Source organism: Hibiscus syriacus, unplaced genomic scaffold (genome assembly GCF_006381635.1).
Source record: "Hibiscus syriacus cultivar Baekdansim isolate YM2019G1 unplaced genomic scaffold, ASM638163v2 tig00110450_pilon, whole genome shotgun sequence".
Lineage (NCBI taxonomy): Eukaryota > Viridiplantae > Streptophyta > Magnoliopsida > Malvales > Malvaceae > Hibiscus > Hibiscus syriacus.
Genome location: NW_024062743.1, coordinates 191250 through 202465, shown reverse-complemented (window position 1 = coordinate 202465; position 11216 = coordinate 191250). Strand labels below are relative to the sequence as shown.

The window sequence follows — 11216 nt, the reverse complement described above, 5'->3', positions numbered from 1 at the left end:
TATGACTAATGTGTATGTATGATATGACAGATGTGTATCAGAAAAGTTTGCTTACATTCTTATTGACCACCACTTCATGTCCGTTCTCAACTATCTCTTTCATGAACTTACAAACATAATATCCACACTCGATACCTCCCGACTGACGGGGACACTACAAACAGTTTATAATAAATGTTTAGTCAAAATGAAAACTGCAATTTAAACAAGGAACGATAGATCGAAGTCCTCACCAAAACATTGATCCAATTGAGGCTAACCCTTTTGTTAGATCCAGTTTGAGCAGTGTACAATCTCATTTCCCTATAAAAATTGATGAAATATATCAAACCAGATGATCCTATCATTTTTGAAAGTTTGATGTTTGTTTATTCAGCTTGCATTGAAGGACGTTGAGCAGTTTATGAACTTAAAAAATAATTCTCTAATTGCATATATCCTGAAGACAAATGCACTGATTTTTGTGAGTATTTCAACTTATTCTGCACTGTTTGCTTAAAATTACTCTATGAACCAATCACAACTCCACGCGGGCATACTTTGGGTGATTTTGACCCGTTTTCTTTTTAACTAAAGACATTGAATCAGGAGATGTTGCAAATGAGAGTTTTGATTATGAGAAAGAGTGGTATTTGGTGTTTGAGGAGAAAAGAAATAAAATAATACAAAAATGGAATGAATGCAACATACCATTGCATCATAGGACCTATTTTTTTCTTACTTATCACATGTGATCCATCAGATTCTGTTTATATTGAGGTAGAGCTATTGTTCATAATATTTTATAGTAATTGATGGCATGATGAAGACGTTTTATGATTTTCTCTTTTGCATTGTTCATAATACTTTATAGTAATTGATGGCATGATGAAGACTTATTTGTAGTTGATTGTTTTTGTTGTTGCAACTACTTACTTATGGGCGAAGAATCCAATTTACTGAATTATTTGTCAGAATTGATGCAGTTGATGCTGCCACCATCAAACGTGTAGCCAACAGATTCATATTTGACCAGGTTTGCAAGAACTAATCTGATTCTTGTCATTGATTCAACAAGGGAGAAGTTTTATTTTAATCATAATAATAAGATTATTGCAAGTATGGAAATAAATAAAGTAGTTTGAAATAAGTAGACATATATATACTAACTTGGTGCTATAACAATAAGTAGAAAATAAATAAAGTAGGAATGTTCACAGGAACTTACCATTTTATCAACAGCAATCTGGACATTCGGGTCATAACCTCTTTTTTCATTTGTCTTACCTTTTTCCACAACAATGCTCTATCAATCTCATCTTCCTCCTTTCCATTTCTTGCATCTAAATTGTACATCCATACTATAGTTTGCTAACTATTTGAAAGCTAAAAGATTCTGAATAGTTTATGCATCAAACTATGACAAAATTGGAAAAATGTCTACCCTTTGGTACAATTAAATAACAACTAGAGAGTCTAGATTAAGGATGATAGCATACCCAAGCTGCGAGAGTGAATGATTAATATTGTATGCCTCTTTTAAGCACTCCCCTGTAGCACCAGTTAACGTTTGTCGCTCTGAGCCAGCTAGATCAACGAAATTTATCCGACTTGTTTTAAAGCAACTTACACCATTGGCTACACTCTGTAATAATAAAGAGTACTTCTGAATCCCTCAAGCATGATTGAGAGGGTATCTAAGAAATTAGCAAATAAATAATGACATGGTATATAAGAAAATTCCTTTTTACATAGCAAATAAATGATTGAGAGAGTACTTCTACTTGATAATCCCTACATCATTCATTTAGCATCTTATTACTGGAATAAATGGTCCAATCCATTTCTCTCAAGAAAAAGAAAAGCATTAGCATTCTAAATATAAAAATTGAGTATCTTCTTCATGAAAGATTATTAAGAAATTAGCAATCAAAGCATCGGCCAAAAGGAAAAGAAAGAAAAAGAAGAAAAACCTTTAACAGTAGCTTAGTCAATCCCTTCATTGAATTCACATACTCTTCTGTCAAATTCTCAACATAGACACCAGATTTTACATCTTCTCTTATCTGGATGAAAATGATAGAACAATATAAGAAAACCCAATTTTTTTGTCCAGTAAAAAATGAAAACTGAAATGTTAAATAATAATCCATTCTACCTGCAAGTTTCTTTGATTTGGATCCAATAAATCTGTTATTTGCTCATTGTATATCTGCAAAAGAAAATTGAAAATGAAGTGACAAGGAACAAGAATAGTACAACCTAAGCAGTCCAATTATGTCAAAACTAAGAATCAAAATAATTCAATTAACTCTACCTCAAGAAAAGAACAGCGGATTTGATACTTGAGATGTTCATCAGCATGCTTAATTTTCTCCTATAGAATAAAGAAGGTCAAAACACAAACTATTGAAAATGGTCCATTCTTAAAATTAAAAAAAATAACAAATTCATTGATGCATAAATTCAAAACTTTCACCTCATTTATACGATCAAATAAACGCTGAAACATACGAGGAGTTAAGCCTGCTGGTCGCTTGATAAATTTTCTTCAAATAAGGCATTTGATGGACCCCAAATAGTATAAGCCTTTCCACTGCCAGTCTAATGAAACCATTTTATTCGGACCCAGAAATTGAAAAACGGTATTAATCAATACAAAAGTATTTCACGCGTGAAATCAAAGAAAATGAAGAAGCCAGTACCTGGCCATAAGCAAACACGGAGCTGAAGTGTACCTTAAGAGTATTAAAAAAATAAATTTATAGGCAACTGCACCATTACAAATAGGGGTGTACACAGTCAAGCTCCTCGTCAGTTACTCGGGCTTGACTGAGTAAATAATTAAATGACTCGATTACTATTAAACTCAAGCTTGAGCTACTTGAGTGAATCAAGATTGAGTACTTTAATTAACTAACGCTTAAGGCTCTCCACCCTTCATTTTTAATATAGTCAATATTTCTAAAAGAAACTAGTAAATGGATAAAATATAGTGATTAATGTACATATTAACAAATTATCAGACATAATCGAGTCCAGCAAGTTGAGCTTGAGTGTCTCGAGTGAATTACAAGAAGGGTTCAAGCATGAAAAAAGAAGCTCAGTCAAGCTCAATCCAAATTTAAAGTCTCAAGATTTCTTATAAAGCCGACTTTGAGCTTAACGATGTATCAGTTCTACTCAGCTCAATTATATCCCTAATCATAGCACACATGAATAACTGACTAAACAACCTTTTTTCTTATATAGTAGTCAAAGCTCCCATATTTTGTGTATTTTTTTTATACTAGTCCTTCCTTTCAGCGAGGAAAAGCTAAAGTAGAAAGGGTGGATATCAGTTTAATCTGTATACACATTATATGTACAAAACATAATGGAACACCATCATAAAACTTCTAGCAGTAGAATAAGGCTTCACAAAAATTCAAATTTTAAAGTATTATGAAATCTTAGTTTAGTCTAAAATTTGAGTGCTCCCCCTAGGTACAATACCATCTGCAACTTTCTGTAAAAGAGATTACATGTGTTGAGCCTGTTAACTCAGAAAACGAAAATGATTCCACAAAGATAGGGATATATTCAAAATTTTCAATCATAAAAATCATTGGCAGGAACATAGTAGTCTAACCTCATGCCGAGAAATCCTTGTCTTAATATCATCAAAATATTTCAACCCTATCACTTGAGAATTTGTTAAAGAATCTTCGTTCTTCAAGTCATTTAATGTGCGGTGTCCTTTCTCGTATAATTTTAGGGCTGTAGTTGGGCCAACTCCCCAAACTTCGCCAAATAAACCTATTGTTCTTACCTGCAAAAGATTGAAAAACAAATGTTGTAAAGTAGAAAAGTACTGGCAAGCATTTCCTCTCCATAAAATTTACTACCAAATATAAATATGGGCCAATCATTGTAAAGAAAATTTATATTTGTAAAAGTAAGCCCAAAGAAATAAAAAGAAAAGAGTAGTCTAAATTAAATTGAAAAGGAACCTTTTATCTTGCCTTCTCATCAGTTTCAAAATGTCCCAATTTGGATAACTTTCCAGTAGTCACTATCTCCTGAATCTGCATGAATATTCCAACAGTCTGGGATAAATTTTAGGGGACTAAAAGGTTTTTATTAAAAAAAAAGAGAGACTAAAAGTTATAAGGTACATGTTTCGGTAATTTATATTTCTACCTCTGTCCTACATCACTGCCCTCTCATAAAAGCTTAAATGGAAAAATTAAAACAAATTAACCAAACTAAGCAGCAAATGCTGCAAGCAAAAGTTCAAATCATAACATGTTCACTTACATGATCTTGCATTGACTTTCCAATTCCAGGCAGACCTTTTACCTGATCTGCACTTTCAATTTTAAAGGGCAGCTTCTCAACAACTGAAATAGCCTTGTAGTAGCTAAATGATCTGCGGTCATCACCCAATGCTTTTGAAAGAAATTAACCATATCATGTTAGATCCTTAGAAAGCAATGTGTAACTAGCAGTAATGGCACATATCTGAAGAACAACCAAGTCTCACCTCTATATATGTTCACAAGTTTCCCAAATATCTCTGTGATGTCTTTGTTAAAATCTGGTGGAATGTGCTGCAAAGGTGTAGGTGTGCCAACCTAATCACCGAACATAGTATAAAACAAGCAATATCACAACAAAAGCTTGAAACTTAAAAGCATACACTTTACTGTTAAGACGCTTATTTTTAAGGCTATTATTTGCATTATGCAAACAAAAAGAGTGGACAAAATAGACAAATTTCAACTTTCATCAGAACCAACAATGGAACAGGGAACTCACATCCTTATCTTGAGTACTGAGGTTTTCAGGACTGCTAGGTACAGAACTGGGAGAGTGAGGCTCAGTATCTGATGTTGCTGATGCAGAGTTAGTTTCTATATCTCCTTTCCTTTCTTCGTTAGTTTGCTTTATCTCCTCGGGTGAGGATTTGATCCTTTTGCAATTTAACTGTTCATCATAGTCGCAAGAATTTCTGTTGGCTAGTTTAGGTTTTTGACTCTTGTCATGTGCATCCAGTCCTACCAGATCCACTTTCAGGGTATAGAAATCCTCAGAAACCTTTTCACCAGCTGCCAAGCTGTCCTCCAACCACTGACACAACAGGACATGCTGCAACAAGTATTTATTGCAAAACAACTTATACTTCAAGCAAGCACTTCAGAAATAAATTCCAACATACGCACAAACATCAAAATGGATTCCCAATTACAGGTACAATTTGAATACAAATATTGAAAAAGACGTGACTATAAATGAATTGTTCAAATAACAATTTTGCAATGTCAGGAAGATGAATTTGATAGAATGAATCTGGACTTAGCTTCCTATATAAATTGTGAGAATGAAACGAGCACACTAAATACAAATCAGCTAAAGTTCAATATACCCATACATTTTAAAGGGTATAACAAGATGAATTACAAATTCAAAAATACCTACAAGTATTTCAAATCCACCGCCAAGCTCTGTTTAGAATATATATTTCAAATTTTGGATTTGGATTTCCTTTGTTATACAAATTATGGGAACAAACTACACGCATTATGTATAAATTAGTTAAGGTTCAGTATGGTTGTATATGTAAAAGGTATAAACATATGAATTTCAAATTTACTAATATCTATAAATATGGCAAATTCACTGCTAACCTAAATCTATAATCATGAATGTCACTTGTGTTTCATTTAACATACACTACCGTTCATTCTTGAAATCTAAGTTCCCAAACACAACCCTAAAAATCATGAATTTAAAAATAATCATTGAAGTATAATTACATGTTCTTTATCAATTTACCGAATTGAAATGTTGCGGTTTTCCCCAAGCAAAGTCAGGACACCAAAGAATTTCCAGTATTCCATTGAAATACCATCAAATTAAAAAGACGAGAAAGAGCATTGACCCGTTTGAAGCGAGCCAATTGGTCCTCATTGACGTGGTGCAAAAGAGCACCTGAACTGATAGCAAAAACATGAGTCACTTTATCCGACAACTGAGTCTCAATCTTAGCTCCCATTTGTACCAGCTTTTGCTTCCAAATCTACAATTCACCCAATAAACGATGTAACAAAAAATGTGGCAAATAAATGAGACAGTTAAAGCAACGAGAATAGAGAGAATAGAGAGACCTATTTTTTTGGTTAAAAAATGAAATACCTTCACACCGGAATCGGAAGCTCTAGAGATGGGGCTTCCATGGAGTTTTCCGTGAGAAGCTTGCGTTTGAGAGGGTTGGAGGACAGCGGACGAGGTGGCAAGGAGCACTTGATATTAGCTGTTGCGGCGGGGGAGAGTTGTGAGTTTGGATCTGGAGGCGGAGAGTTCTCATTAGATGATTTTGGGTGCTTTCGTTTGGATTTTGGAGGGGTAGGGTTTGGGGAAGAAGCATTCTCCATTTGATCTCTCAATATCGTGTTTATTGGTAGCATTAATTCAAAGAGAAAAAGGGGGAAAGCATGCGTGCGTGAATTGATGCAAAGAGAAAAAGGGGGAAGCATGCGTGCGTGAATTAATGCAAAAAGAAAAAAGGGAAACATAGGTTTAATGTGAACTGATGATTGAGGAGGACTAGAAGCAGGAAAGCATGCGTGATGAAAATTATGGGGGGAAATTAAAAGACGACTTTTAGAGATGACACACAATGAAAAGTGTACTCAGTGTGTTTGCTAAATTTTTTGGATTATGACTATTAAATATGACACACATTATTGTAAGTAATAAATCGTTCAGATTTTAAGAAACATGACATTTTTATGACAAATATTTTTTTTCAAGTCATAGATTAGCGTGTGTCATCGTTCGTGTGTCATTAAAGGTATATTTTCTTGTAGTGGTGCATGAGAGAAGTTGAACGGTTTCAACAGACGCAAGAATATTAGTCAGAATGACTTCTAATTATGGATGTGATACAGACGTTTTTGGGTCCAGAAATCAATTGGGCATTATTCATCTATCTTTTATCTTTCCAACGCCTTTTGAATCACCTCAATCCGATATCGGGAGCTTGAGATATTATCAATTTACTGAAGACAGTGCATGCTGAAATTTTCATTACGGGAATTTTATACAAGGATGATTTGGATGAATTTGAACCAAGAAGAGTCCTTTCATCCTCTACCAAGAGACAAGAAATTGATGGCCATCTTAATTCACCAATTCAAGGCATTCAAGGTTGATGTTATCACCCATTGAAGGCCATTCATGTTCAATCAAGGGGACATGCAATAACTAGCATTCAAAACTTAGCATTCAATACCTTTATCATCTTTTGAAGGCTGATCATATTCTACAAGGGAACAAGCAATGAAGGTTGATTTTATTTCATTAAACCACCAAATTAAGTGATAAAATCAGAAAAGAATTTCAAGACACAAGCTGATTTGGACATGTAGGATGTCCACATTCATCATATGACTTCATTTATCCTCTTTTCTTCCATTTGCAAGCAAAGCAAGGCAGCCCAAGAGTCACCCTCCTTTTTGGACGAATTTAAGGCTAGAATTATCTCAAATTAAAGCTTAATTCATCCATTTTCAATCTACATGGCCAACCATCAAAGGATAAGAAGAATGACAAGTCATTTAATTGAATTCAATTGCATTTAGGTGATTGTTTTTGTAAAAACTCTTCATATGGTGCCTATCAACACTATAAATAGGCACCTCCATGGCATTTGTACTTAGAACTTTTTGCATAATAAACTCTTTGAAAGGTTTCGTTCATTTTAGTTCTTGGATTAGAACTCTATCGGTTTCTTGTCAGTCTTGAAGCTTTCCTCCATTTCATTTTTATAACGTTGGTTCCTAGCTCGTCATTTATAGCTAGTAGGTCACGTTCCATCTACTTCCACTTCGATTCCATCTCATTATATTGTTGGTTCCTATCTCCATATAGACAATCCATTTTCCTTTCAATCCATCTTACACATTTCACGCCATTACAAACCCATACCTTCGCCATACTTCAATTTCATCCAAACTACAACTTCCATCATATTCCGTACTTAACCAAATCCTAAAATTTTTTTCCATATCAATCATTTCCATTACTTCTCTATCTTTCATTAACATCTTACAAGTCATGATTTTCAGGTTCAAAGCAAACAATTCAATCTCTTACTAGAATCACGATCGGACAATCATATATATGACTCGAAAATCATAATCGAGATTTATCATTTGGTATCAGAGCGAGTTGATTCAGTAAGATTTTACATATATTTTCAAAATGTTTTTAAAAACTATATATTATATATATTTTTTCAAAATATTTTAAAAACTATATATTATATATATTTTCAAAATGTTTTAAAAACTATATATTATATAAGTTTTCGAAATCTTTCAAAAACTATATATTATATATATATTTCTAAAATCATTTGCAAACTATATAATATATACATACATAAAAATAAAATAAAATAAAAAATATTCGGATGAAAATGAGTGTCTACACTTGGGATGTTTTAAATGACAATACAATAACCATTGATGAGTTTCCAAACATAAGGTCATATTGCAATTTTTGTCACTAATTTGTTCTCCTATGTAGTTACTGCAATACTCAAGTTGTTAACTGATTTTGTCAATTAAAAAAGGTTTAATTCTAAAAAATTGTTCTAGATAGTCTAGAAATCTATATTCGTTGGTAATCTCCAGTTAAAATTTCAATTCCAAATATGAAGTATAAATAGTTTCATGCATTTTTCCAAAACTAGAAATTTGATGAAATTGCAGATGTCACCACTAAACAGTGATGTTTTATCGGTTTATGATTATTTTTCAGCCCTCATGGTCTTCATACACTAGAAATATCATCATCTTGACAATCTTGGTTAATCTGCAGCTTCAAATGGTAAATGGTTTAGGAGATCCAGCCCAAATACACCAAAAATAACAACATTGTACTTTGTTTTTATTTTATGGTAAACTAACTATTTGGTCATCTACTTATTACTTGTTTTCTTTTTTTTATCCAACTATTATTTTCTAAAACTTATGCTAACGTTATGTTTTTGTCCTATTTTGGTCATCAATCATTAAAAAATTAATGGAGATATTGGCGTGTTGCCATAAAATAGTCATCATTCAAAAAATAATAAAAAAATGTCATGTCAGTATCAACGTTAATTTTTTAACAGCGATTGACCAAAATAAAACTAAAGTATAACGTTAGATATGATTTTGAAAAAAATAGTTGAGTGACCAAAATAGAAACTAAGTAATATAAGAATGAACAAATAAGTAGGTTAACCTTTATTTTAGGGTAAATTATATGGTTAGTACCCCGACTATAATTTTTGTTATGTTCTGTTCACCCAATTATTTTTTTCAATCATATATAATGTTACGTTTTGATTTTGTTTTGATAATCCATCATTACAAAAAATAACAGAACTGCTATCATGACATTTTTTATTTTTTAATGATGACATAACATTAACACGTTAAGATCACCGTTAATTTTTAATAAAATATAACTAAAATGAAATCAAAACAAAATTTTAAGTATAATTTTTTAAAAAAATTGGGTGACTAAAATAAAACAAAAGTTATAATTGTGGGTACTAAATGTCCCTTTATTTTTTAAGTCTTACATTTTTTTCAATGTGAATGTGATCGAAGGTTTCACTCCTTTGTCTTTTGACAATTTACAATGTTCTTTTTTCTATAAGAAAAAGAAAAAAGTGTGATTGGTAGTTGGGGAGAGGCGACAAATTATGTTGAGTTTCCAAATTTAGAACCTAATTAGTTAATTGATTGTAGACTGAACCCATCATCATCAAACCAGCTATCCATCTCATTGGCATGTCTTTTGAAATGTTAGCTAACTTAAATTAATAAACAAACAGAAAGCTTTGAAATTGTACAAGTCAATAAAGCTCATTTGCACGAATAATATAATTAGAAATGTCAGGGAATTAAAATTGTCAATACTTTTTTTTTGGAAGGATCGTTGGAAATTTTCTGAGGTTGAAAATTTGCAATTTCTTAATTTAATTAAAATGAGACGCATTGAATTTCAAGAAGAAGACCACAATTATCACGCTTTTTTCTACATTGGAGAGAAATGTTAGATAACACGACTCACGTCCTTTTCCATTAATTCTTCATTTCACATTATAAAGTCACATTCAAAACACGACGCACATAATTCACGCAACAAAGGAAATTTATATTTATAGAAAAATTATAAGCTCTTTTTCGATGGCGGATTTTGGACAGGGGTCTGTTTCAAAAACTTTAAAAGTTTATTTTAAAATTTTAAAATTTTGAAAAACTATTGCGTCCCTCAAACTAATTAAAAATAAATATAAGTTTTGACGAATGATTTTCATCATTGACCGTTAAGATATTGTAGTGGTCTATGGTGTTGATGTGATGCTTCACGATGGTTAATATATAGAAAATTCTCTTGAAAGTTGTCTTTGCCACATTCGTATCCTTAACTTCTAACAGATAGTTGCCTGACCACAGATCAATCTTTGGGAAAATGCACGCTCCTCTCATCTGGTCAAAGAGGTCGTTTATCCTGGAGAGTAGGTAACGATTCTTAATGGTTAACTTGTTCAAATGTCTGTAGTCGATGCACAACTACATCGACCCATCATTCTTCTTAACAGATAAGACCATCTCTCCCCAAAAAGAGATGCTTGGTTGGATGAAGCCCTTCTCTAGCAATTCTGAATTTGAGCCTTTAACTCATTTAATTCTGTTGGTGCCATACGATAGGTAGCAATAGACACCAGAGTTGAACCCAACAATACCTCAATACCGAACACTAATTCACGCTCGGGTGGCAAACCTGAAAATTCTTCTAGGAACACATCAAGAAAATCTCGCACTGTTCAGATATCCTCGAGTATAGGTACTGAAATTCGGGTGTCGACCACGTGAGCCGAGAAGATCTCACATCCATGGTCGATCATCCTTTGGGCTTTTAAAGCTGATATTATCCTTGTCTGACGAGGTCTCACTGGTCACTACTACCTTGGTCCCATCGACTGTTCTGAGTTTAAACCACCTGACTTTGCACCTCAAACTGGCATCATGCTCGGTTACCAATCCATTCCCAATATCACATCGAATTCTCTAAAGGGTAACTCTATCAAATCTGCAGGAAAGTTTTGATCCTGGATCCTCATTGGGTATCATCTAAATTTTTTTCTACAAGGACGTCTAGACCTAGGGGTTTGAAACTTAAATGCCTATTTT

At 33.0% G+C, this 11216-nt stretch overlaps 1 long non-coding RNA gene and 1 pseudogene across 1 annotated transcript; both read right to left on the bottom strand.

The window, feature by feature from the left end:
• Positions 1-1951: 1951 nt before the first annotated feature.
• On the bottom strand, positions 1952-2342 carry LOC120126148. The gene is made up of 3 exons (XR_005516434.1): positions 2297-2342; positions 2138-2191; positions 1952-2045 (listed from the first exon to the last, which is right to left on the bottom strand). It is a non-coding gene; the product is annotated as an uncharacterized LOC120126148 (long non-coding RNA).
• A 1094-nt stretch (positions 2343-3436) lies between these two features.
• Positions 3437-6395, bottom strand: LOC120126111 (annotated as a pseudogene).
• Between the last annotated feature and the right edge of the window lie 4821 nt (positions 6396-11216).